The following is a 22,837-nucleotide window of genomic DNA, read 5'->3' as shown; positions in this document are numbered from 1 at the left end:
GGCTAAATGTCATTTTTTGCAGGTAGAAATAAGTCATCTAAGAATAAAGAGATTTTTTTCATACAAGTATTTTAGCCAGTGGTTTTGTTTCTTGTATTTTTCAACTATGATTTGAATCAGAAGAATCATTTGGACTATTATCAATTGTGCTCCAAAAAGCTACAATATTTCGGAATAATCAACAAAGACGATTCTGCAGAGAAAGCAGTTGCTCTCTTTCCTCAGACAGGTGGACCGTAGAATCAACCTGGCCCCTCTTATGATGACTGGTTATGAAATGAGAAACTCATTACTGTCAGGTTGGCTCTCAAAGTGCCAAGCTATGTGAGAAGTGTCGTTTTTCAGGAGGCTGACACCAGTTTTGCTTGCTCATTCAGTCAAATGACCTGCTGCCCTCAGACCTTCAACAGTAGTGTCTCAGTAGTGTCTGAGGGAATGTCTGTCCAGTGGGCTTTTTCTTATGGATTTACTTAGTATCTTTGCCTTGATAGCAGCCTTGGGGGAGGGGAAGGAAGGGAGGGAAAATGAATGAGAACATATTCCTGATGGTTAGAGGGGAGAGAAGAGGTATGAGTGAATGTCTGCCACGAAAAAGCAGTGTCAAGTGAGTTTGATTTCTGAAGGATATTCCTGTAACGTACCTTGTAATGAAGAGACTGATGTCATCCAATATATTTTGAAAGAATTTGCGACTGACTGAATGTTTCTGCCCCCTCAAAATTTATAAGCTGCAATCCTAAACACCAAGGTGTTGCTCTTAGGAGGTGGGGACTTTGGGGGAGGGGGTAATTAGGCCAGGAGGGTGGAGCCTTTGTGAATAGGATTAGTGCCCTTGTGAAAAAGGCCTCAGAGAGCTCCCTGCCTCTTCCTCCAGCCACGTGAGGGCACAATAAAAACGTGGCTGTCTGTGAACCTGGAAGGTTATTCTCACCAGACACCACATCAGCTTGCGCCTTGATCTTGGACTTCACAGTCTCCAGAACTACGACAAATAAATTTCTGTTGTTTTTAAGCCACATAGACCATAATATTTTGTCGTAACAGTCTGAATGGACCAAGACAGAGTACTTGATGGCAATTTGCATATGATTACAGTTTTTGTCATGCAATCAGTCTTGAATATTTACCTCTATAAATGTACCTATTTCACTTTCAATATGGTGTGATTCAGATTAAAACTATGGATATCTGCTTTGCCAGACTGGTGTTAGAAGCAAGAGTTGGGGTCAGACCCAATAGGTTACTCCTACAGTTTCTGACTGGGAAAGGAAAATTGGATTACAATAGATGCTTTGTTGGAAAACAACCTAAAATCAAAGGGCTGGTATTCTTTTCAGAGCTTTAGTATACCTTTCTCATCTTGCAAAATAAATGGTTTGGCATTTACAGGGTGCGATAGTTTAGCTATTTGTAGTAGATTGATTTATGGATAAAAGGCATCACGTTACTCTTAATGGATAGTGCCTTAGAATGGTGGGGAGGCAGGTGAGATAACTTGATCACAAATGATTTCATGTCATCAGGGATTAATGACACTAGCACTTTGAGTTCACTTACGACTTTTGAAAATACCTGAATTTTTCATGGATGGGGTTAGATTTTTTTGGTTGGATTCTAGTTTGTAAGTGGTTTCTCTTCAGTGATGGAGAAAGGTAGGTGTCAATGGAAAGGAAATGGGGTTTAAGATGAATTTCTTCTATCAGCAAACCTGTCCCGTGGCTTATAAAAGATCACTGCACTGTCCTCAGGCTCTCTTCACTTGTTTCACTTACCTGTTCACACTTTGTTGGTGAGCTTGAGATCTGGGCCCATTTGGCACAAAGAAGATTCTAAATGTTGATTACATGTGCTTAAATTCCTTCTTCTACCACCAGACCAAATTAGATTTTCTAAAGCCTTTGGTCATCTATTTCTTACAAAGTCACGACTCTCAAAATTTTATGGTTTTTTTTCCTCCCTCCCATCTTCATTTGATCAGCTCATTTCTTAGACACTTTTGAGTCAGGATATTGGGGTTCCAGACTTTGTTTGCCAGTAACTAGTTGTGTCACTTAATGTTTCTAGGGAATTTTTTTTTTATAAAAATAAGCAAAATTGCTTCTTGTAGCACAAGGATCCTTCTATACTAGCGATGCCCTGAGAACCCCTTTTCCTAACTAAGATTTTATCCAAGGATCCTTCTATACTAGCGATGCCCTGAGAACCCCTTTTCCTAACTAAGATTTTATCCTTTGGTTTTTGCCCTTCCCCCCTTAAAAAACAACAACCCGATTTTACAAACTCTTGTTGTCACTCTTACTTGCTCTCATGATCTTAATTGACTTCATACACCTATGCTTTGGTTTGATTGAACACAAAATGGTGATTCTCACAAAGTCTTTTTGGGGTGGCTCATTAGTACTGCTCTGGACAGTTGAGCGCCAGGTACACAGGCTGAAGCCTAGGACTTGGTGCTCACCATTTTCTTCCCTGTTTGACAATTGTGAATAACTGCAGTTTTTAATGAATAACTTTTTAATTTTAATTTTGAAAGTAATAATAGCAACTTATATGTTTCCTAATATGAGTTTGTCACTTTACATCATTGACTTCATTTAAATCTCTCCAAGCCCTGTGAGGTAAGACATTAATTTTCCCAATATTTTACACATGACACTAAGGATTGAGAATTTAGGAGTTGTACCTAGCTTCACAGGGCTTAAAATAGCAAGGTAGGCATTTGGAAACAGGTTTCTTGATCTCCTAGTAATTTTGGTGATCTATTTTATTTTATTTTAATTTTTATTTTTTTTAAGATTTTATTTATTTATTTGAGAGAGAGTGAGAGAGAGAGAGAGAGCACGAGTGGGGTAGGAGCGCAGGGAGAGGGAGAAGCAAGCTCGCCGCTCAGCAAGGGAGCCCATGCGGGTCTCCATCCCGGGACTCAATTCCAGAACTCCGGGATCATGATCTGAGCTGAAGGCAGATGCTTAACTGACTGAGCCACCCAGGCGCCCCTGGTGATCTCTTTTAAAGCAAATATCATGAGATGATGTAGATCTACCATATTTCCTTTAACCAGTCTCCATATTGTTGTTGGACGTTTAGGCTGTTTCGAGTTTGTGTATATAAATCTCTTAACTCCTGGTGACTTCCTAAGGAATGTTTCCTAGAAGTGGCATTTCTGAGCCTCAAATGGTAAATATTTTAGTGTTCTTAATAGACGCAAATTGCCAAATTAGCGTCCAGAAAGATTATATCCATTTGTACTTCCTTATCAGAATACAAATTATCATTTGAAGATATTTTTGCTTTACAAGTTGAAAAAAGTTACTGTTGTATGTTTTGTTATTAATGATGAACTTATTTCAGATATTTACTAATCATTTGTATTTCGCTTTCTGTGAATTCATGTATGGTTTCCTATTGGGATGAGCCTTCCAACTTTTTTGGTAGGAAAGTGGTAGCCTTTGAATTTTTTTTAAAATGCAGAATGGTCTTGTTTTTGTGTTTCTTGGGTCCTGTGTTTACACTTTTTGTTTCTTTCTGCTTTCAGCCTCTCCCCCACAACCTGAGTCATCATCATCAGGCAGAAAGCTTCTCACGTTCTGCACAGTGGAAGGGATGCAGGCGAGAGGATGAAATAGTATAATATCCTGACTTTATTATGGAGGATGAGGCAGAAAGGGCTGGGAGGAAGTTTGAGGGATTAAGAATGAATGGGTTTTAAGCAAATAATACATTATATGTTAAAAAAAAAGAAGAAGATAGCAGGAAGGGAAAAATGAAGGGGGGTTGGATATCGGAGGGGGAGATGAACCATGAGAGACTATGGACTCTGAGAAACAAACTGAAGGTTCTAGAGGGGAGGGGGGTGGGGGGATGGGTCAGCCTGGTGATGGGTATTAAAGAGGGCACGTTTTGCGTGGAGCACTGGGTGTTATGCACAAAAAATGAATCATGGAACACTACATCAAAAACTAATGATGTAATGTATGGTGATTGACATAACATAATAAAATTTAAAAAAAGAATGGGTTTTTATGAAGGCAAACTGAGATAGAGCCTAAACTCTTGTATTATTTCTCTGAATGTTTGGTTAAAAGTGACTTATTAGACACTAATAATTAGGGAAATACAAATGAAAACTGTAGTGAGGTACCACCTCACACTCATTTGGATGGCCGCTATTGACAGAAAGGAGAGAAAGAAGGAAAAGAAAGAAAGAGGAAGGCAGGCAGAAACAAATGAGTGTTGGTGAGGATGTGGAGAAATTGGAACCCTGTGCATTGGTAGTGGGAATATAAAGTGTGCAGCCACTGTAGAAAAGAATAAGGAATATCTTCCAAAAATTAAAAATAGAATTATCATATGATCAGCAATTCCACTTCTGGTACATACCCGAAAGAATTGAAAGCAGAGTCTCAAAGAGATATTTGCACACTTATGTTCTTAGCAACGTTATTCACAATAGCCAAAAAGTGGAAGCAACCCTGGTGTCCATCGACAGATGAATAGATAAACAAAACGTGGTATGTACATTCAATCCAATATCATTCAGCTTTAAAAAGGGAGGAATTCTGGCGCATGCTAAAGCATGGATGAACCTTGAGGACGTTATGCTCAGTTGAGGAAGCCAGTCACAAAACGACAAACACTGTATGATCACACTCATAGGAGGTACCTGGGATAGTCAGATTCATAGAGACAGAAAGTGGCATGGTTGCCAGGGGCTGAAGAGAGGCAGCAATCCTAAGTTACTGTCTCATGGGTATAGAGTTTCATTTTTGTAAGATGAAAAGAGTTCTGGAGATGGATTAGATTGGTGGTGATGGTTGCTCCACGTGAATGTACTTAACGCAAACTACACTTAAAAATGGTTAAGGTGGTAAATTTTAGGTTATGTGTATTTATTTTACCACAACTAGAAAGAACAGAAAAATAAAGAAGATTCACTGACTTAAAAAAGTCACTTAATAGAAATAACTGGTTTCATTTTCTAGGCTCGACAGTTTTCTAGCTAGGAACAAGCACCCTTCATCAGGCACTATTTTGTTTATGTTCTTTTAAAATGCACGAGCCCCTTGTGGACTAGGAGACCCCTTCTCTCCAGGATCACCTGGCATGGTTTGGGGGGAGGTGAGGTCTGATGGAAGGAAGGTTCAAGTCCAGAGAGCACTTACCTACCCTGGGCCTTTGGGGAAGGTATTTCAACACAACAGCTGCCTTCAGTCCATGTGTTAATATGACAATAATAGTAAATTGATAGGTACAGAAGAGAATACAGTGTCTTTAGAAAAGCGCACTGCACCGTTTCAGAGGATCCAGCTCTAGGATTAAAGTAAAGGCATCCTAGTGAATTCACAGTCCATTTAAAGCAAACCAGGATGATAGGATAAAATTCTGGTAAGGCAAGTGGCTTAGGCCACAGATATATCCAATGGAAGGTTTTTTGGGAAAGAAGATCAGATCTGACCCTCTTCTCCTTCAGTTTAAATTGACATCCGTTTTATAAGCAAATAATTAAAATTTTTTTTTCTTAATTTTGTTTGACACAGAGAGAGAGACACAGTGAGAGAGGGAACACAAGCAGGGGGAGTGGGAGAGGGAGAAGCAGGCTTCCCGCGGAGCAGGGAGCCCGATGCGGGGCTCCTTCCCAGGACCCTGGGATCATGACCTGAGCCGAAGGCAGACGCCTAACGACTGAGCCACCCAGGCGCCCCTTATAAGCAAATAATTTAAATACTTGAAAATCTGAACATGATTTTACTCAAATGCTGCATACTATTGCAGGTACATATTATTGAAAAGTAGTTTTCAAAATTTATGCTAATGTTTGGTCATTGTACGAAACACTGCTTCCTATAATTCATCTATGAGAATATTTTGGGCAGGTTTTTTTTTTGTTAAGGAGAACTTTCTTTTTCTCACTTACTAGCCTTCCAAATGGACTTCTCTTGAACCACTCCTGCTTCTCATTCCTACTTTTGCTTTTATTACCTCAGAATTGGATTGTGGGGGTTGTTTTGGCAGGGGTGGGGTTGGAGATACACAAATGGTTTTCCATTACAGGAAAGATGCGTTCCTTTACTAGGTAAGCTTGTTCACACAGTGACCTAAGAATAACATTTGTGACTTGCCAGCGTCTACATGAATGTCACATCTTAACTTTGAGGTTTTCAGGTTACAAAGCTGTTGTTGCTGTCCTGATGCTCTGATTGGGATTCTGCCCCCCACCCCCACTTCCTCCCTCCCCTTTGTCTCCTTTCTCCCTCTCTCCCCTTCCTTTCTTCCTTTCAAACCGCAAGCCCCTCTTGAGAGCAGAGGAGTAGTAGGTAAGAGTTGGGGTGGGGATAGAGAAAACCATCCAAAGTCTTGTCTAGGGACACTTCGGCAAGTATGAGAGTAAAAGCTGCCAGCTAAGTGGCTCTGTAGATCTTGTCTTCATAGATCGCCATTTCAAAGCAGAATAAAGTGACTTCGTGGTTTAAGCAGAGTGGCAGTTTTGGACACAATAGCTTGAGTGAAGGGAAATTGAGAACCAAGCAATCCATGCTTAGGCATTATGGGGGTTAAGAGACGATGAGGGCTTTAAGCCAATGGGTGTGTGTATCTTTGAGTATGTGGGTAGACTCAAGGATAACAGCGCATTCAAATTGTTACTGTTTTATACATCTATTGCAATTAATTGTACTTAATTCTGAGAATTAAAAGAAAAATGGATCGGATATCACAGAGATTATGGAACTTGGGTTAAAATCCAAACAAACACTGCCCTTTATCAGCTATATGGTAGTGGGCAGCATATTCTCTGAAATTTGGTATCTTCACTTGTAAAATGGGGAATACGCCTACTTTGTGATATTGGAAGACTATCTGTGAAAATCTATTTAAAGGGGTCTCAGTAAAAACTGGTTCTTAAAAATACATATTGTATAAAAAATAATTGATACCATAGTACAGTATTTACTGCTTGAGAAGTAATGTTCTGTAATGTGATTTAATGTGTTAGGTGTGTGTGGCAGGGTGGAGGTTGAGGGGCGGAGAGAGGGTGCAGTTTGTGGGGACAGAAGGACCTGTTTATGTATTTGATCCTGAAACTGGAGGATTTACTTGTTCTGTTGAAGAGTAAATATTTAGGGCTTTAGGCAGTCATCGAAGCCCTAATCCCTTCAGCACTGTGCCTATTTAGGGAGGAGAATGCTTCTTAGCCTTTTCTTCTCAACTGTTAATATTGATGTGGTTTTAGGCCAGAGATTTGCTTGTGTTTGGTGGCAGAAAACTACTTGCAGATGGTGGCATTTTGGACAAGTGATGGGTAGCTTTGTACCACTTGGAGCCTGAAGCTTTCTCAGGGGGGCTGTGCCTTTGGAGAGGGCCCAGGAGTGATGGTCTTTCTCTGGCTGAAGTTTTCTCAGGAAGCTGCCTTTCAGTGGAGGGATGTCTTATGCAAGTATCCCCATCTCTCTCTCTCACTGCCCCATCTGGCCCCAACAGTCCTTTTTTACTGCACATAGACTCAAGGGAAAATTGATTGGGTATTCAGTTACTGGCAATGGCAAATATCAAATTAGCCATTTTTATTGATTTAAGGACCTGGGCTGAATTCTGGCCATGCCACCTACAGCTGCAGATCTAGGAGCAAATTACTGAGTCTCTCCGTGTTCAGTTTCTAACTCAGAGGGTTGTTGCAAGGATTAAATGAGATAATGCATTCATTGTGTTTAGAGCAATGCCTAGTTTATGGAAGTAGTTTCTCCTAGTTCTTCAGGTTTTTTCGGGGTGCACACACGTCGCTGCCCCACCAAATCGCTTTCTGAGTGATTGTTGGAGCCCTGATTTCCAGAAATGAGCCTTTATCGTTAGATTTCTGAAAACCTTTATTGGCATTACCTTTGTGTCATGAACATGTACAATAGACCCCATTCTAAACTGGTTGGGTTTGGGTTTTACTTTACCTAGTATCTTCTCCTTTCTCACTTTCCCTGTCTCTTTCTTTCCTCCCCCCCCAAGGAAGATTCTGAATCTTCCAGTTGTAGTTGGCCGAAAACAACCCTTTGCAGGTTAGTGAAGAATTGGGTCTTATCTACCTCACACTCATGTAATGCACTTTGCTGAGATTGTATATTTAGATGGCTCAGAAATATTTTTTTCTAATAAGAGCCTCCCAGAAAAAGGAAAGCCTTCAGGCTGATATTTATCAATTTCTTCCAGAATTGTAAGCTTCGTGGATTGTCTTTGATCCTTATTAAGAAAAAAATTCAGTCTAGCATCCCTGGGATCATATTTATGAAAATGCAAACATTCAAAATTGGCTGAAAATAACATATGTATCTTTTTTCTTTAAGAGAAACAAAGCACCCCAAATTTGAACTTGCATTGGTGTGACTATGGCTAACCTTGCCTGACCAAATTAGCGTAGAAGGCAGCTGCCGCTGCTTTCTACTGTAGGCACATTTCTGGCTCTGAACAGCTTAGAAATCATTTGTAAGCGGTTTGCTGTGTAAATAATTTAACAAGCCTGTTAGTTTTTGTAGGCATTGATAGAAGATATCTTAGGATGATCAAATATGACTTTTGTTTTGGGTTGTCTCTTAAATGAGGTTGTAAGGCAGAGATGAAACCACAGTGCTTTAGAATGACAAAATTACCAAAAACTGCTTCTATTTTAATTCAGTAGTAATTTAATAGCGTCAAAGGAAGTTGAAAACTCATTCACTTAAAAATATATGAGTCTGTTGTGTGTCCGACTCAGGTGATATACCAAAGTGGGAGATGGTGGTGGGAGATAGGGTGCATACAGTAAGCAGGTGCATTACCTTTAGGTTTAAAAAAACCACATCGAGTAAAAGTTGGTCTGCTTTTTATTACTACCATGTGAAGCTAATTCTAAACAGAATGGTAGAGTGTAAAAACACCCCTCCACAGGGTGCCTGGGTGGCTCAGTTGGTTAAGTGTCCCGCTCTTGGTTTCAGCTCAGGTCATGATCTCAGGGTTGTGGATCAAGCCCCATGTTGGGCTCTGCACTCAGTGCAGAGTCTGCTGAAGATTCTCTCCCTCTTCCTCTGCTCCTTGCCCTCCTTGTGCTCACTCTCTAAAATAAATAAATAAAATCTTAAAACAAACAAACACACACACACCGAGACGCCTGGGTGGCTCAGTCAGTTAAAGGTCTGCCTTTGGCTCAGGTTATGATCTCAGGGTCCTGGGATCAAGTCCCGCATCGGGCTCCCTGAACAGTGGGGAGACTGCTGCTCCCTCTCCTTTTGCCACTCCCCCTGCTTGTGCTCTCTTTCTCTCTGACAGATAAATAAATAAAATCTTAAAAAAAATAATACCCTTCCTCACCAGGGCACACTCCTCCTACCACTGGCCCTTCCCCCCAGCCTTTTGGAACACCACCTCCAGATGCTGTTTTAGGGCACAGATGTTCTAAAAACCACATTTTGAGAAATACTGGCAGAGCTAAGAATCTTCCCCTCCCATTTTATATTTTAGGATTCTGAAGCCTCTAGAGATAAAGTGACTTGTCTTGTGCCACCCACCTCGGTCCTGGCAGAGCCTGGCTGTTCTGTACTCCCACCGTGCCACTGTCGAGTGATCAGCTGGTTTCCGTTTATCTGGGGCTGTCCCAGGAAACGCCTCAGTCCAGGAAAAACTGGAACAGTTGTTCACCTCACCTGATTGTTAAACCCATGCTGGTCTGGTCATCAGCCAGGGGTGTTTTCACAATAAAATTGGCTACTCTGTCTCTTCCTAAGGGTGAGCGAGGGTGGTGGAGGAAGAATCTTCCCTGGTGATTGAGAGGCACTGCCTGCCCACTGTCAGTTACATTTCATGGCCTTTAAATTCCAGGTGACTGAAGGGCGCCCCATTAAGTGTGGGTGGGAGCTGCAGAGGGCAGAACTAAGTGTGCAGACACCCAAGGCCCGCTCTTGGTGTGGTTTTTCCTGCTGAGCACATTTATCCCGTATCACGGAGCTCATACACACTGTCTTGTTTTCCTCCCCCTTCCACCCGCACTTAAATGGCTGCCTGCAGGATTGTAAAGGGACTGGGGAAGAGAACAAAAATAGATGTACTAGTGGTGGTTCTTAACCAGCAGTTATTTCTAAGGAGCATTCAGGCAGTCAAGTGGTTTTCTGTGTATGTACTTTATGTTCATGGTTTTGTTGAGTCTTACACCGTGTAATGCTCACTTTTGCTAGTGTTAGGTACCTGTGGTGTATTTGAAATCACTAGGCTCCCGAAATAAATATTGCAGTGAACTCTATCTTAAAAGAGTTGAACAAGGGAAGTGTTAAGAAATGTCGGTGCTCAGACATTGCTTTGCTCAGAGGTTGGCTTTAGCTTGGGTCTCTAGGCAGGCAGATGGGCTTGCAGTGGCAGATCCTGTGCCTGCCCCCAGTCTGCCGGTGCCTTGGTGCAGAGTCAAGCCGTGGAAGAACGGGTGGAGGGCACCTAGGCACCAATTTCAGACCACAGCTTATCCCTGCTTTCAGCTGCTAGCTCCTTGCTTAGCACTTCCATATCTTCTGTTTACCCCTTCCTCTTGCTCAGAGCCTCCTCTCTGTTCAAATCTAAGGTGGCCCAGGCATACCGAATCTCTTGATTGGTTGGCCTCCTTACCTTTTGGTTCTGAGCTTGGGAGTTACCAGCTGTTCTGTTATTGCTCACATTTCCCAGGGCAATTGCAAGTTTGGGCCAAATCCATTTAAAAGGATAGTTAACAAGTGCTATCAGCTCACACTTTGTTTATTTAATTTTGGGGGGTTAAAAAATACACAATAAATAATATGGAATAAATGTTCTTTTTGTTTTCAAAAATAACTTCATGGCTTTAGACTTTTTTCTGATTAAAATAAAAATAGAACTGGTTAAGTTCCACAATTATACAACAATGAATTATTATATGGCAAGAGTTGAAGACGATAAACATGTTCCGTTAAAAGCAGAATCAGACCTGGTTAGCCTTTCTCTCCATCAGTCTCCATTCTGTTTTCCAGCCAATGTCTAATTCTTTACTGAGGGGTCAAATCTAAGGAATGTCAGTTCTTTCAAATTGTCTAAAGCTTTTTTGAATTGGATGCATTTAGCTCTACTAGAACTCTTATGCCCTATTTTAAAAGCCAACCTAAAAGAGCCAGGAAGCCGCTCTGAATGGGAACTGCCAAAGTACGTAGTGTATGATGATATGTTTTGGGAGTTGACACAGATTATACTTAATACTTGGAGGTGAAACTAACCACAGTGTTTTTGGCTCTGAGGCTCAGTGTTTAATTTGTGGAGGGAGTGAGACCTAGAGAGGAAGGGGGAGAGAGAGAGAAAAAAAAAACAACACTCTGCCATGTGTATATAACAAAAGGGAGCATAGAACCCCAACTTTGGCTTAAAATTCCATCTTGGTGGAACCCTAGTTCAGCAAATACCTGTTAGTAAACCCAGTGCTCAAACATGCTGTCATCATTTGCTTAACAAACATTCATATGGTGGTGGTAGAAAAGTGCTTTATTTTTCCTGAAACAAACTCTTTATTCTTTGCAGTGTGAAGATAAGAGGCAACCCTAATTCCTAATCTGTGCATCAAAACCCAATATTCAACTGAAGGTCATTGGTTCGTTATGAAGGAACTTTGGTACTTGCCACCACATGTGGAACCATCTTTCTGTTAAGTTTGTGCACATGCTTGGATAAATGTGTGTGTTTATGTACAAAACCTGATTAGTATTTGGTTATAAAATTTAATAAAGAAATTATTTGGAAAGGAAAGAGAGAGCATGTGAGAAAGTGAGAGAGAAACCATAGTCAAAACACCCCTTTTCTTTCCCACCTTATGTAGTTAGTAAGAATGTTTTATAAGGATATGCATTAATAAAGGAACAAAAATACGGTATCTTTACATCCCTTTCTTAAGAACAAGTTAAGGATGTTAAGTAGGGGATAGGCAAATAAGTTTGTTGAAATGCTTCTGTATCCTGTTCCTTGAATGTGGAAGGTTTGAGAAGATTTGTAGTTTGAGACAAAATCAGAGCTGCCATATACTTGGGATTTGAAAAATCCATGTATTTCGAATACTAAATAGTTATGATCTAGAGATACTGTATTTGTTTTGAAAATACTATTTTTTTTTTTAAGAGAGGGGGGAAGGGACGGACAGGGTGAGGGAGAGAAAGAATCTTAAACAGCCTCCACACCCAGTGCGCAACCCTGAGATCATGGCTTGAGCTGAAATCAATAGTTGGAAGCTTAACCGACTGAGCCACCCAGGTGCCCTGAAAATAATATCTTTAAGACTTGCTCTGTTTGTATTTTTAAAATTATACTCACCCTAAAAACATGTCACTTCTAATCTACATTTTTCTTAGTTAAGTCCATCTTTGGTTATTTTCTATTCCATTTGTTCATTTCTCTTCTTCAGGAATACCAATTATAATATGTTAGATTTCTTTAGTCTGCCCTTCATATCCACCTCTTCTCTATAATCACTTTAACATTTTTTTCCATGTGGTTCTATTTATTTCCTTCTAGTCTATATAACAGATATCTCTTTCATTCATGTTTATCCTGTTTATTCTGTTGCTTTTCATGTTTAATCTTTTTTTTAAAGGTATTTATTTAGAGAGAGAATGAGAGAGAGAGAGAGAGAGAACATGAGAGGGGCGAGGGTCAGAGGGAGAAGCAGACTCCCCGCTGAGCAGGGAGCCCAATGTGGGACTCGATCCCGGGACTCCAGGATCATGACCTGAGCCGAAGGCAGTCACTGAACCAACTGAGTCACCCAGGTGCCCCTGTCTAATCTTTTCTTAATCTTTACCTTGTCTTCTATGGCTCTTTCCATTTGCAAAATTTTTTGTAGTTTTATAATCACTTTTCTGAACCCTAGTATCTCTTCTTTGACTACTTCTTTTTTTTTTTTGAGATGCGATCATGTGACCTGCAGTTTCTTTAAAATTTTTGATGACCTCCTATATTCCTGTGGGTAATTATTTTTCATTTGCTTTCTGCTTCTTTTGTGATTTTTATGCCTAAGGTTGTTCTAGGTCCTACACATGCCCTTTAGTTAGAAACACAGAAAATATTGGATCATTTTCTGCTTGTTTTTATAAAGGAGGGGATACTGTAAATCAGCTTGTTAAAATTTCTTATTGTTTTGGGACTTATAACATAATTGAATGGTTTTCTTTAAAAATAATATGGGAAGGACAACTGGGTGGCTCAGTTGGTTCAGTGGCCGACTCTTGATTTCGGCTCAGGTCATGATCTTGGGGTCATGAGATCCAGCCTGGCACTAGGCTCTGTGCTCAGCGGGGAGTCTGCTTGGGGTTCTCTCTACTTCTCTCTCTGCCCCTCCCCCACCCCCACTCGCTTTCTCTAAAAATAAATAAATCTTAAAAAAAAATAATTTGCATTGATGAAACCTTCAGCATTTTATGATTACCATTTCATATGAGTCTGAAATGTTCAAATGGCCATAGCACTGCAGTTATGTTCAAATTTTCCAGAGCTTTTTTGAGCTCTGTGGTATCACAATATTTTTTTTCCAAATTATGCATGCTAGGGATAATGGGGTTTTCACACTAGTTTTAAATGGGACTTCTGAATTTTCCCTCCCCTGTTTTGGAAATGTAAAACAATGTACGATGAATCTCTCGGTGCAGTATTATCTTGGCGGTAACTGTTAATTTCTAATGTGTTAATTTTAATTTGTGGATTTTTAAATGTTTCCTTATCTAACATGATTAATTATGCTACAAAACAACCAGTATTTGAAACATTTTGAACATTTAAAAATAGAAAACCTCTTACTCCATTTTAAAAATTATTTAAAAAACCTTAGTGTTGTATGTCTATAATCTCATAAGAAAATTCTCATTGCAGAAAAAAAGCAAAATTTTTCATTTTCACTATTTTCTCAATTCAACTTTCTTCCCTAGATGTGATTAGTATTAGCACTTGATACGTATCTTTTTTCAGAACCTTTTCATTGCATTTACCTACCTACCTGAACACACATGGAATTATAAAGTTTGTTTAAAACATGGATGATATACTTTAAGTCCTGTTCTGAAACTTTTTCTTCACTTAACATTACATCTTTAAGATTTTTCCATGGTTGGTTAATGTAAAGCCACTTTATTCTTTTTAACATAATTGCGCGGTATCCCATTGAATTGATGTTTCATGGTTCATTTAACTGTTTTTCTGTGAATGCTATTAGAAACAATGCCATAACATCATTCTTATACAGAATTATTTTTACTCCGGTGTATTTCTATGAGTTAACATAGAAGTAGAATTTCTAGGTCAGATGATGTACAAAGTTAAAATTTTAATAAGTGCTGCCAAAACCTTTTGAGAAAAATTATATCAATTTACCAGCCGCCTCTCCCCAACACTGAACGAGAAAAACCTCTCCATCCTGATGTAACCTACTGCAAATGTGAAGTAATTTTCACAAACTGCCCTAATCTATAAAGAAAATAGCTGTTTTAACATGATGGCATATCCAAAGAACAGCAGGTTGGGACTCTGGCTGGGAAGGAAATTTAATAGTATCTGCCATGAAGACATTTTCACTTTATTTTCTTTAACCAGAGAAATGGGATAATAATTATAAGATACAATGAGAAATTCACTCAAGTTTGTAATTTTGAACTTTGTGGCATCTATGGCAGCCATTTCTTTAAAAAACCTTGATCTCCTATATTTACACCCTTTCCAACTCATTGCCTTTGGCTTAGCTAACAAGAATGGTGAGTGTTTTGCTACATTCTTTACAACAAATAAAAGGCAGTTACTGGTATATTAAATGTTATTATCTTGTGCAAGAAATCGTGGAAGGAAATCTCTCGTGTGAATTTTCCTAATAATTTATTATCTGAGTACTTACCTTATGATTCATCCCCTCTAACAGAAAAACTCTCAGTCAACAAATAACAAGTAAAAATTCAATGAGTAAACTAAAAATCTAGAACTCAAGAGAAGATTTAATCAATAGATTATATTCTTTAGTGTAGTGGACTGTCCATAGCATCCTACCTCCTAGTTACCATGTTATCTCATTGTGCCTTTTTGTTTAGGGAAAGGGTATGTTCTTACACCTGTAGAATGGCAGTTGTTAAAATTTCTTGTCTTTATATAATATTCAAATATACAAAAAGCTAAAAAATGCTATGAACAGTCTTATTCTCACCACCTGAAATTTAATGATAAACATTTTATCATATTTTTTTTCTGTACATGCAAAATAAATGGCAGATATTATGACACATCACCCTTAAGTACTTGAACATGCATCTTTTGTCTAAGAATAAAGACATTCCAGGGTGGCTTTTAAAAAGTAACTCTTTGAAAATGAATTTTACATTGTGGAATTTATGTATTTTTTTTTCTTTTTGAAATATATAGCTCCAAAACCATAGAAAAGTTATTATGGATTTGGTTAAATTATAAGTAAAGGAAGACCATAAATTTAGATTCAATGACTAAATTTAATGTATAAAAAATAAGGCTAGAAGTGGTACTTTATTGAAAAATATGTAGGTGATTATATGCAATATTTTGCTTGGTATTTGTGTCCAGGGGCTTGAGCTGGGAAACCATAAGTTTATATGAAGTAGCTAAGTAGTTATTTGTGAATAATATTTCTTGGCTTAAAAAAAAATCAATGTAAAGCACATAATGACTTATAAATCAGGTTGTTGGACTCATTTACATCAAGCAAACATTTCTCAAGATTACTGGTTCCTGCCCCTGGTGTAGTGTTTACAGTTCTGTGGGTCATGTTTGGTCTTGAAGCATGGTGGCTTCAAGTCTCTACACCAGACAATCAGGGTATAGTTACCCCCTCAGAATGCATGTTCAGACTCATCGTTGACTTGGCTAAGTGAGCCTAAGGCATTGAGTTGGAAAGGATTTGAATTTATAAGATATAAGCTTATTAAATAAAGGTCACAGTAGATGTCGCGAGCTTAAGATTATAAACTGAAATAAGTTTGTATTTTATAGTTATTCCCGTTTCTCAGGTTCAGAAAGAAAGTAGCAATAGAAGTTAGCTCATCTCCCCCAAACTGATTCTTGGCCAGAAGAAGGACTCTCAGCTTCCAGCTGCTGCATTAACTGTGCACCTCTCTAGACTCTTCTTTAAGATTTTATGTATTTATTTAGAGGGGAGAAAGAGTGTGAGCGAGTTAACGGAAGCAGAGGGGGAGAGAGAATCTCAAGCAGACTCCATGCTGAGTGAGGAGCCTTATGTGGGGCGACGTGGGGCTCGATCTCACCACCCTGAGATCGTGATCTGAGCTGGAATCAAGAGTTGGAGGCTTAACTGACTGAGCCACCCAGGCACCCCAGAGAACTTTCTTTTTCTTATCATCCTATTATCATCACCTTGCCCTGTATAATTCTTGGGAAGGAAACTGATAAAGAAAATGTCAATACATGCTTATTTTGGAAGAACTGTCAAATGATAAAATATGATATCCAGTGAAAACTAAAATTCCCTCCTCAGAGATGACCATTTGCATTTATTTTCTGGAAAATTTTCTATGCATATCCAGATATCTATCTTTTATAAATGATATTTAATACAAACTATATATACTCCTTTGTACTTTCTCACTTAAGCGATTGTGTAGACTTTTAACATATATATATGTTACATATATAGATATATGTAACATAATACACACATATTTATCATAATTTATTTAACTTGTCATCTGTCATTGTGTCTTTAGGTCATTTCCAGTCATATGCTATTAAAAACAATGCCACAGTGGCTATTTTTGTACATGGGTGTTTGTTTACATGTGAATTGTTTAAGGATAAACTATCAGTGTGAAGTTGCTGGGTTATTTTGAATTTTGATAGGTATTATCAAGTTCTCCTAGGCAGTTGCATCTGTTCATATTCCTACTAATTAAGGAAAATTTCTAATGTGATGTGTGACTGAATTTTCAAATGTTTGCCAATTGACTGTGTGAAAAATGGTATCATTTTAATTTATCCTTATTTTTAAGTGAAATTAAGCACATTTTCATATGTTTAAAGCTGTTTTTAGTTTTCTATGAATTATGTTTTTGTCTTTTGGGGAGTGTTTGTTGATTTATTCAGGCTTTCTATGCAAAAATAAATGAGCTATCTTTCATGTATATTGTAAATATTATGTTTTTAATATGTCTTTTGACTTTATGATTTTTTTTCGGGGCTGAAGAGTTTCGTTTTTATGGGGATTGTAATCACTGTTTTCCCTCTAGAGTACTTTCTCTTGAGCTAGTCAGTTTCCCCAGAAAACAGCCCTCCTTCCTACCTGCCTGAAGGCTGTGAGCCTGCTATGCACATTTTGAGAGCTGAGCAATGAAATGGAACTGAAGGTCCTATTTGGTTTGCAGATTTTCACTTCATCCAATTTTGGTCACTGTGCTTAATGTCCCAAAGGTCAGATCCTCCATGACTGAACCTCTCCAGGAGTCAACCACCCCTCCTCTGCTGGGGCTGGGGAGGACGGTCACCTTGCATTGAGGTCTAAATCTGAAGGTTGACCTGTTCCTTGTACAGACTTTGGACTAGTCCTTCTGCTCCACAACCTCCAGAGGTATCCAGTGCCTACAGTTTTTGAATGTTTCTGGCATTCTCTTTTCTGAAGACTCACTGCTCAAAGTACAGACTGCAGACCAGCAGCCTCCGTCCGTATCACCAGGGAGTTTGTTAGACATGCAGCCCTTCAGCCCTGAGTCCAGACCTGCTGGGTCAGAATCCACACTCTCAGAACTACAGGTGGTTCTTCTGTGTGTAAAAGAGTGGGATGTCTTTCTTTGACTCCCACCGTTGGTAGGCAGTCTGGCTTTAGCGGCTTCTGCTTGGCTGGGTCAGGTACCATTCACTTGTGTGCTTTCCCTCTCCCAACATTTGGGGTGATCTCTTACCTGTTACTATTGTCTTTCGTCCTTTTGGAAGTTTACCCTGTTTATTCTTTATAGTGGTTTTATTGGGGTTTCAAGAGGGCTTAGAGATTAAAAAAAAAAACTTACTTTAACATGGAATAGTTAGTTTAACAAAAATTCTTTCTATTATTTTTTTTTAAATGTTTGAATTTTTGTTCCTTGTTGAATGATTTAGTTGTTCCTCCCAATTGGCTAGCCTGTGTCTTAACATGATTTATTGAGTAATCCGTATTTTCCTCTGCTTTGAAATCTTGCTTCTATCATATACTAAATTTCCATTGCATTTGGCTGTTTTTCTTGCAATTTTATAATATCTCTTATTACCTAGTTGTACTCATTCCTGTCCATTTTTAGAAGACAGAATTATAAAACTCTGAGTTAAAATAAATGATTTATTTCCCATTTATTTAAGCTTCATTTTTATTCAGTCCATTTTTATGTTAACTTATTCAAAATGATAGGGTCATCGACATGTGCTAATTTCTAACTAGATGTTTTATATATACAATGTAGTTGTGCCTTTTCACATGCAAACACACACACACACAGATAACTTTTTCTTATAGATTTTATTTTCTCACATATAACAAATGTGAAGCCTAGGAAAATTTGATTCCTAGGAGAATATATTTCTTCCCATCTTCTGAGAATGGTACAGTGTAAACACTGTTAAATGCAATAGAAAGTTGTACTGCATGAATATGTGTGATAGGCAGCTAGTGAGCTCTGATTACCTGAGACTGACATGTTAACTGCTCACTGAGATCTTCACTAGTGGGCCTGCCCAAAACCTCTTGCATTTGAATTCCACCACCACTCATTGGAGCTGTGACTCTGTGTAAGTTAAAGATTTCTCTCTGATTCTGTGAGATGGAGATCATACTAACCTTTCAGATAGTGAGGATTGGAGATAATTGCAATAAAATGCTTAACCCAATCCTTGGCTCATGGTAGGGACTTAGCAGATTTTTGTGAGAAGTAGATGCGGATGAGTCTTTCAGAGTGTTTTAATCAACAGGGGCATTGGATTCCTCATTCAGATATGCTAGTAGAATAGAAGTGTACATGGGAATCTTCCCCAACGTCTTTGACTTAGAATACATAGTCAGGTCTCTGTTGTCTTTGTTAATGGGAGGAAGAAATGATATGAGTTAACAACAGTAGATAATATCTTAAGCCTTTAAACATGCCTGAGAATTCATTTGACAATTACCTTTGTCAGATACAATAGAGAATTTCATAGCTGGAAGAGAACTTTGAGATTACAAAACCCTTTAACTTCACAGATGAGAAAACAGGTCTGGAGGGATAGTGACTCACTCAAGACCACACGGTGGTGTGAGCTTAGTGGTGGAGGAAGAATCAAGACAGATTATGATAACCCTTAGCTCTGTGTTTTTCATTTACTTTTTATGATTATATTTGCGTAGGTCATATCCAAAGCCTCCGATGTGCCTGAGAAACTGATGTCTGGGGCCTCAGTCAAGTGTAGGTGAAGGGTACACAAGCTTGGAGGCATAGAAACACTGTTGAACTTTTGCTTTCTTTTCACCCCCAGAGCTGGGTACTCTCCTCTGACAGGCACAACTTCAACTGTGTGATATTGGGGTGTGGGCCAGTACATTTAGGGTGAGAAATAGGACTGGAGCAAGAGTAGATACATGTTTAAGTCAGAATAAAAGAGAAATTAGGAAGCCTCAGATAAGCCAGAGTTGGCAGGGGACAGAAGGACCTGTATGCAAGTCCCGGGTACAGTGTGGATTCCATGTCAAAAAGACAGGCAGGAATAAAGCCTAAACACATATCATGGGCAAAAGCAAGAGGTTAGAAAGCCGGGCTCACTGGTGGGATGTGGCAAAAAGCAGGTAGGAAGGAGTCATCCCCGCAGCCGAAGCTGAGCACTAACCTGAGCCCCACACTGAGAGATGCCTGTAGTGGGGATCCCATCCTGGAGAGTGTGTGGTTCGAAAGGGGCAGTTACACACCATCAACAGTGAGTCAACTGTGTATACTTGAACAACTATTTCGCCTTTGCTCAAAAGGTTTTTGTATACTAGTCAGATGGGGTCAACTGTAGCTGGTGGGGTTTCTTGGTGTCAACATTGAATGGAGCGAATGAAGCAATTTCTGGGCAATTCCTGACTCGTCATTAGCTCCAGGTCTGAAGCTGGACTTTAGGATATTATACGGCTCTCTAGCTCCCATAGCTTTGCTCTGTAATCCTACACACTCCAAAATTTTGCTTTTGACTTTAGTGTCGAGAAATAAGTGCTTAGTCTGTTATATCAATTAAGTAGGGATAACACTGAAATCATGGCCAGGCTGAAAGACCAGTTGTTTCCCCAAAATCAATTTACTTATTGAGTTAATAAGCCATTTATATGTAATTGTGAACATCTATTATCTTGGGTCTTGAATTTGAAATAGTACCACCATGAATATATTTGATTTAGAAGTAAGTTTGGGTTTAAAAGTTATTTCTCTTTAGGGAACAAGTTAAGCTTAGGTTGAATAGGCCTAGAGAAATCATTAAAAGCTATTTTCAAGGACACTTAAAAATTCTGTGACGGAGGCCTTAGAAATTCAATAAATATGAATAATTTTGATTTGTAGAAGTCATAAATGGAGCATACAGTGTTGAAATAAATTATGGCATTTAAACTTGAATTGTATTTTAGGGAGAAAATTAAATGAGGTTTTAAGTTCGGACTTAGGGAACATTTTGTTGGGTTTATATTTACTTAATTGAGATGAATTAAAATGAATGTTAATATCTCATTTGCTCACTGGATTTAAGTAATTAGTTATGGTGGATTTGATCAATGGACTTGGAAGTCACTGGGACAAAAGGCACCAAAAGACAAATGAGTAAGTCTGTGCAGTTGTTGAAGTCTTTAGTCCAGGCCACTTTGCTGCTATACCACCCTCACCTAGTTCAGGAGTGTTGGATTCCCAGAAAATACACAGTAGAAGTTGTGCCTTTGGTTTTCTTTTGTGTGATGAGTCATGTTCTGAGTGGCCTACCTTCTGTTCCACTGTAGTGCGTAATTCATGCAAAAAAATCTGGTTTCAGCTGTGTTAACTTCAAAGGGTTGCAATCGGGTATAAATCTGGAAGGATTTGCTCAGAGAAGAGTTTCTGTTTTTCATTATACAACTGGAGATTCAGACTATCTTTGATCAATTTAGTGGCAAGGAGCCAAAGCCAGCTGTTCAATTTGCCAGCCTTATTTAATTAAGCCTTTTGTTTTCCTTGAATCTCAAGAAGCTCTCTGGGATGAAGGCTGTGTAAATTTGACATGACTATCTGGTTTATCTTTGTAAGAGCTAATCTTTAAATTAAAATAAATATAAAAGTGCATGATGATTGGAATAGTTGCTAACAAAAATATTCATTAATATGAAGTTTTTTGATGGTTTAAATTTATTTTAAGTTCCACCATAGCCCAAGAGATGGTGAGATTGTGTCTGTTGCATAAACACTCAGCATACGATGGTTTGGACACCATTAGAAGTCTGAAAGCAGGGGTAAAGAAAAGCAGTGATAGGTTAAAAAAACGCAGTTTCCTGGAACAGGAGTGGTGATTGCAGTGTTGTCCAGTGTTGTCCGAACAGGAGCAGTTATGCTGTGAGGATCAGTAATTATGGCTAACATTTATTTCAGCCATGCTATGTGCCAGGCACTGTTCTAGAGCTTTCCATGGATTATCTCATTTAATCCTCACATACACTCTGTAAATTGGGTACTACTTTTGCCTCTTTATCGATGTGGAAATGAGGCTTCTGAAGGGTCAGTAATTTGTCCAAGATCACACAGCTAATGTTTCTTTTAAGGAGACTGCTCACAGCACTGTGCTTGGCGTGAACAGTGGACGCTCTGAACACGTACCGGTTGGCTGATCTTGGACGGGTTGCTAGTTACTCAGAGTTCTTTGAGCTCCGACTTCAAAATGTTAGGGAGAGTGGAGAATTTGCCTCACAGGGTTTTTGTGGCAGCTGAATTACATAATGTATTTGGAGGTGCTTTGTAAGCTAAAAATTACTATCCAATAAAAATTATATCCAAAATAAGGTATTGTGAGGAAGAAGAAAGCCTAAGCCCTTTGGAAAGGAAGACTTAAGATTTTTTTTTTCCCACTGAGAAAACTGATTTCTTTCTATGTTAGTTCAGAGTTGGCATTGGATATGAGTCTTCCTCCTTCCTTCGTGAAACACATGAAGGTCCCATCCTTGCATGGTAGAGAGGCAAGGATCAAAAGATGAATTTTTTTTTTTTAAAGATTTTCTTTATTTATTTGAGAGAGAGTGAGCATGAGCACATGAGCAGAGGGAGGGGCAGAGGGAGAAGCAGACTCCCCGCTGAGCAGGGAGCCCCATGATGGAGGCTCAATCCCATCCCAGGCCCCTGGGGTCATGACCTGAGCTGAAGGCAGACGCTTAACTGACTGAGCCACCCAGGTGCCCGTATTTTCAGTCTTTAAGTGGTCAACTGATGTTGGTTGGTTCCCCGTTGAGCAGGGAACCCCATGCGGGGCTCGATCCCAGGACCCTGGGATCATGACCTGAGCCAAAGGCAGACGCTTAACCGACTGAGCCACTCAGGTGCCCCCAAAAGATGAAATTCTTAACCAGCCATTCTAGCATTTATGAGCATGAGGAGCTCTCTGAGCCAGGCTTACCAACATAATTGGTTATAGTCAACTTAGAGAAAGGAAGGTAAAACTTGTTTCTAAGTTTATGGACTTCTAGAACTTTACTGGGCATCAGAGTCACCTGGAGGGCTGTGAAAACAGATGGCTGGAATTTCTCATTCATTTTTTATTTTTTTTTAAAGATTTTATTTATTAGAGCAAGCACAGGTGGGAGTTGGGGAGGGCCAGAGGGCTAGGGAGAAGCAGGCTCCCTGAGGAGTGG

The 22,837-nt window shown here is 39.2% G+C and overlaps 1 protein-coding gene across 2 annotated transcripts in view; it reads left to right on the top strand.

Annotated features, from left to right (window-relative positions):
- Nucleotides 1-22,837, top strand: part of CERS6 (ceramide synthase 6) — a 315,522-nt gene that overhangs the window by 4,629 nt on the left and 288,056 nt on the right. The gene's annotated exons all lie outside the window — the stretch shown is intronic.

The sequence above is a fragment of the Eumetopias jubatus genome, unplaced genomic scaffold (genome assembly GCF_037043125.1).
Source record: "Eumetopias jubatus isolate StellerSeaLion01/CBP00866 unplaced genomic scaffold, mEumJub1_p1.0 scaffold_3, whole genome shotgun sequence".
Lineage (NCBI taxonomy): Eukaryota > Metazoa > Chordata > Mammalia > Carnivora > Otariidae > Eumetopias > Eumetopias jubatus.
Note: the sequence above shows the minus strand (reverse complement) of the source record. Positions and strands in the feature narration are given on the sequence as shown.